Raw genomic sequence first — 6254 nt, forward strand, 5'->3', positions numbered from 1 at the left:
TAAAATGACTTTAGGAATGCGTTCTCGCATTGTTATACCATTACCATTAGATTATTAGAAAATTGTCTCAAAACAACAATATTATCGTTTATCACAATAACTTCTGGGACAATTCATCGCTCTGTAAAGGTTTAACATAAACGGATTGGTTGTAATCTAACCCTCCTCTCTGCTGCTGCTTCACCAGTGGTTTCTGAAACTGGTGAAAAGTGTTTTAATGCAAAGTGGAAAATGTAACTCATGGGAATCTATTAAAAACTTCATCCAGCCTTCCATTTAAATAATTACATTTTGTTTCAGATTTTACTAGAGGTTTTACTAGCTCAGTTGTTGTCTATTGTTGACATATTTATCCTTACAGGAGCGCTACCAGTAGACCCTGGATGGGATCCTGCAGCACTGACAACCAATAACTGTCAGTGCTGCTCATATTTTTGGATTGTTAAAGAACATTTATCCAGAGAGAACCCACAAAGACTCCATGCAAAAAGTCCTTGGTTCGAGATTCAAACTCATGATCTTCCTGTAAACCAGCAGTGCTAAAAACTCCACCAAAGTGCAACTCATGTTGAGCAGTGATCAGACATAAGAATTGGTCCTAATCGGCTGATGTCCAGCAGGAATTTTGTCTTGAAACATGAACCAGAAGACCTGAGAGATCTGGAAGGTTGCTATGACAACAGCAGATCTTTAATGTATTATTTCAGTGATTCATAAACTAACACCAGCATTTTAAAGTCTATTTCCTGAGCTACAGGGAGCCAGTGTAGGGACTTTAAAACTGGTGTAATGAGTTCTATCTTCCTGGTTTTAGTCAGAACTCCAGCAGCAGCGTCTGGATCAGCTGCAGCTGACAGACCTGTGAAGACGCTGAGTTTCTATAGATCCTGTTGAGACATTAGTCTTCCAATCCTGCAGATGTTCTTCAGGTGATAGAAGGCCGACTTTGTAACTGTCTTTATGTGGCTCTGAAGGTTCAGGTCAGAGTCCATCACTACTCCCAGGTTTCAGCCTGACCTCTAGTTTCCAGCTGTAATAACTCAAGCTGTGTGCTGACTCTTCATTATTCTTCTTTAAGTCCAAAAATAGTAAATTCTAAATAATTTGAAAACAGCAGAAATAAAAATAAATAAATAAAAACTCGCAAATAAAATAATTAAAAATCTAAGAAGGAAAACTAACATTGCAATAAATCTTTAATTGATTTCAAGGATTTCTACAGACTATTAAATGTTTCTAACAAATAAAACATAATCCAATCTGTTCTTTTTAATTCACTTCCACAATCACTTTGATCCAGAATCTGCTTTTCATTTTCAACAGTATAAACATTATATTATTTAAATGTACATATAATTTCTAATCTTATTGTTTTATTATTCTTCCTTTATTTAAATCTTCTCACCTTTTCTCATTCTGTATTTTTTTATTCATCGTCCCTTTTTTAATCATTCATTGATTTTGTAAAACGGCAGCAGGGTGAGTAAATTGTGCAAGAATGGTTACTGTAATTAATAAATATTGCAAAGGTCTTGTATTTTTCCTGATATTTTAAAAAACATTAAATAAAATATAAAATTAAACAATTTTGTTAGAAGTCAGTGCGCTCATTTAGCTCTACATTACCCATGATGCATCTGTTTGTTTTGTAGTTCCACATGCTCTTTGTTTAACAAGCTACTTTGTGTGTTTCAGTGTCACATTTAGTCAGTTATTCNGGTGTGGTGCTATAGTGCCTGAGTTTGCATGTTCTCCCTGTGCATGGTGGGTTTTCTCCAGGTACTCTGGTTTCCTCCCACAGTCCAAAAACATGACTGTCAGGTTAAATGGTCTCTCTAAATGGTGTGAGTGTACATGGCTGTGTGTCCTGTGTCTCTGTGTTGCCCTGCAATGGACGACCTGTCCAGGTGTACAGGTCGCCAACATTTCTCACCCGAAATGTTCGCTGGAGATGGGCACCAGCTCCCCTCCTCACCACTAGGGACAAGGGATGGATGGATGGATGGATGGATGGATGGATGGATGGATGGACGGCATAGTGCACTCTATAGGATTTTCAGTGGTACTCTGGGCTGATTCTATTTCAAATAAACACACACACACGCGTGCACACACACACCTGTACCTCATCACTATTTCCTCCTGAATAAACCATCTAAACTACATAATTGGAGTTGGCCTTTTCAATATGAAATCAAATTTCAGATTGGCAAGCAATCTGAAATGTGTGCATGTCTCACACAGATTCAAAAGGTGTTAGCTTTAATATTCTTTATTTTCTTTTATAAAAGTTCATCAGGATGAAAGATTAAATCATCAAAATTAACTAAGTGTTACAAATAAATTTTGATTATTCAGATTTTTACAATATTACAGCATCACACTGATCATTAAAGCAGAAAATAAACACGGCGTTGGACGTTGTATAAAGTCTCATATAAAGAACAAAACACATAAAGCATAATCTTAATTAATGTAATCAATGTTTACTAGATAACTCCACTCAGACCTTCTGATTGTAGAGAAAAGCTACAATCAGCTTTTCTCTACAATCAGAAGAGAATTTGCTTCTCTGCTAAATCTAGAAATGAATGAACTGCTTTCTGAAAACATCTTTTACAGATTATGAATAAGTGAATTTTTTTACACTAAACGAAGACATTGTTCCACACTTTGGCGTCTTTGCTTCAATGTTCAAAAACAATTTTTTTCTTTGGAAAGAATATTGTCATGAAATGGATCATTTCCTGATTTTTACCCTTTCAACTACAATAAATGCTGAGAAGGATCATAGTTGTCTATACTCTCAGCAGGAAGTTGTTTCTAGCTGCTGACATCCTTTTATGTTTCACTTTACACCCCATACTAAACACTATTTGACTTTTAAAACTTTGCATCATCATAATCTGATCTTCGTCCAACAAAACAATGACAAATTTCCTGATTGCTGATGATCGTAGCAATCAGTTTCCATCAGTTAATTTTTACACGGATTTCAACAAATGAAAAATTAATGTAAATGTAATCAGTGAATCAATATCCTCCTTAGCAGTGAGAGTCTCCATGGGTGAACAGAAACAGGAAGGGGCAGCACTCGAAGGAACTCCAACATCAACAAAAGTATGTTAAAGAAAGACAGCTGATCTCTGAGCAGTGAAGAAAATACTACAAAGTTCTCAGCAACAACAGAGGAGAGTAAAATACACATTTAAAAGAAACTGGACCTCAGATCACTGCTGACTATTTAGACTTAATGAACTCAGCTGAGGATTTATTATCATAAAGCCAAATCCCAGCATGTAGCGGCTGAGTGAATCTGGTCTGGACTCTGTAGATCAGAGTCATGGTTTCAGAGACGCTGTAGAAAGAAAGAATACCTGCTCTGTGGTCCAGGTACACTCCTATTCTGGAGGAAACTGGACCTGGTACCTGAGTTTTAACTTTGTTATGACAACGTATGCAACCATCTTTGGTATAAAATAATGATCAAGATACGTCATTGAATCCAAAACTTTCCTTTTTGCTGATGTTCTTGTAAGAAACTGCTACAAATCCTCTTCCTCCCATCTCCACCTCCCAGTAACAACGGCCAGTCAGACTCTCTGTACTGAGGACCTGAAAAGAAACAGTGAATCTGTCTGGATGATCAGGATAAGACTGTTGTTCTTCTACCCTCGTTACTTTTCTGTTGTCCTCAGATAATAACAGAAATCTGTTTGCTGTGTTTGGATCCAAAGTGATTTCTTGTGAATATTTTAGGAATTCAGCTCTGGTCTTTGGTTCTGGTTCTGAGAGTAGAACATCCACATTAGTAATCTTCAGTTCGACGTTTGTCCATGTGTCTCTCAGGACGTCCTGTAGTTTGTCTCTGAGCTCTGACACAGCTGCTGTCACGTCCTCAAAGTGTCTCAGAGGACGGATGTTGATGCTGGATGAGTGTGTCGACTCCCTGAGTGCTGGCAGTGAGGGGTAGTTGAGGAGAAACTGGGTGTGATCCTCTGTGTGTGAGAGCTGCTCCAGCTCAGCGTCTTTCCTCTTCAGCTCAGTGATCTCCTGCTCCAGCTTCTCCTGAACATCTTTGACTCGACTCACTTCAGTTTCCTGCTGGGATCTGATCTGCTGCTTCACATCAGAGCGTCTTTTCCGGAGGAGATGGATCAGCTCAGTGAAGATCTCCTCACTGTCCTCCACTGCTTTATCAGCAGAGACATTGATGGCCTCCACCTCCTGTTGAAGCAGCTTCACATCTTTCTCTTGGTCCAGGATTCTCTGATGGATTTGTTGTCGACTCTCCTGGAGCTCCTTCTGCTTCTCAGTCACTTCTGATTCTGCAGGGACTGTTTCATGGTCTTTATGTTCATCCATTAAGCAGAGATAACAGATAAACTGCTGATCAGTACGACAGAATATCTTCATTACCTCCTCATGATGTGGGCAGATGTTGTCCTGAAGATTATTAGAGGGATTTACCAGCTTGTGTTTCTTTAATGGTGGAGCATCATGGTGAGGTTGGAGGTGATTCTCACAATAAGATATCAAGCAGAACAAGCAGGACTTGACAGCTTTCCTCTTCCTCCCAGTGCAGACATCACAGGCCACATCTTCAGGTCCAGCATAGCAGTGATCAGCTGCAGCAGCTTGGAGTCCAGTCTTCTTCAGATCCTCCACTAAAGCAGCTAACATGATGTTTTTCTTCAAGACAGGTCTTCTTTTAAATTTCTCTCTGCACTGAGGGCAGCTGGACTTTCTCCTCTGATCTCCATCCCAGTGATCTTTAATGCAGTTCATGCAGTAGCTGTGTCCACAGGGAATCGTCACTGGATCCTTCAGTAGATCCAAACAGATGGAACAGGAGACATTATCCATTTGAACATGTCTATTCTCCATTTCAGCTCTCAGTAATGACTCAGTTTCTCTTTTGTAGAACAGAAACTGGCTTCAGTTCTAGTGTAAATGTCAGGTAACTGACGGGTGTGTCACTGGTTCCTCCCATCATGACGTTTGCAAACCAGAAACAGAGAAGCACCTTGAACTGAACACTGTCTGCTAATGACTGGGTAGAGATAAAAAGCTTGCTCAGTTCAGGTTGAACTGCTCCATGTTTTATTCCCAGTTGGATCCAACTAGAGAACAAAAACTACAGTTGCTAATAAAGCTATAAATACATGCTGTTTTTATTTCCTAAATGGTAAATGGCCAGAACTTGTTTTATCAAGTCTGAGGGACCCCAAAATTCTTCATGCTACATTCAGCTTGTAATACAGACAGGGAGGGAACTGTCATGGTGTGGTTGTGGAGGAAGATGCTGGTAGGTCCAGGTAGTCATGACAAAATGATATTTAATGATGAAACAGGTAAACTCAAAGGCAGCACTGAGAGCAGACAGACAAGGAAACACAACGTTTGACAAGGACCCGACAAGAGACACAGGGAGGGTAATCAGGTAACTAGACACACCTGGAAAGCAATCAACAGAGAAGACAGGACAGGACTAAACACAGAAAACCTCAAAAAGAACTACACAGAACATAACAGGAACAAGAAAGATCTTCAAACTGTTGAGTTTGAAAATTGTCATTATAATGTTGAGGCCTGTTTCCTGTAAAGTGGTATGAATACTTTTCTTAGTGCCAGTTTAAAAGGATTGGGATATGGGTTAACCTATGCTCAGTGGTGGGAAGTAGGGAAGTACCTGTACTTAAGTACAATTTTTGTGTATCTGTACTTTACTTAAGTAGGTTTAATAATGGATACTTTCTACTTTTACTCCACTACATTTGACAGTAAGTATCTGTACTTTCTACTTCACTACATTTCTACAAAACTGTCGCATTACTCGTTACATCCAAGTCGCATTTCGTTTTTGTCCGTTAAAATGTGAAGTTCAGGGTCTTAAGGTGGCGCCGTAAAATCCAAGCAATAACGTGACTTAGTGTCTGTTGTCACCCATCGCCTCCACCTTTACTCGAACGCAGAGCTCCAGACATGCGCAGTGGTTTCCTCTGAGCGGGAGAAGATGTCTGTCTGATCGTCAGTAATATAATAGAGCTGCATAAATCATAAGATATGGCGACATGTAAAATAAGCAGCGCTTCGCTTTCACCAGGGGCGCAACTACATATTATTCAGGTGGATGCGAAAACATAAATCGGCGCCCCCCCCACCCCTCTAAGGAAGGTACGTAAGGGTGAAGGAGCGTAGAAAACATACGGTCGCTCTATCCGTATGAGCGACCGTATGTTTATAACAAAATA

General features: G+C 39.6%; 1 pseudogene; it reads right to left on the reverse strand.

The window, feature by feature from the left end:
- Window positions 1-2339: 2339 nt before the first annotated feature.
- Window positions 2340-4887, reverse strand: LOC106961917 (tripartite motif-containing protein 16-like; annotated as a pseudogene).
- Between the last annotated feature and the right edge of the window lie 1367 nt (window positions 4888-6254).

Source organism: Poecilia latipinna, unplaced genomic scaffold, assembly GCF_001443285.1.
Source record: "Poecilia latipinna isolate Pla-1442-1.1 unplaced genomic scaffold, P_latipinna-1.0 Scaffold1349, whole genome shotgun sequence".
Taxonomy (NCBI): Eukaryota; Metazoa; Chordata; class Actinopteri; order Cyprinodontiformes; family Poeciliidae; genus Poecilia; species Poecilia latipinna.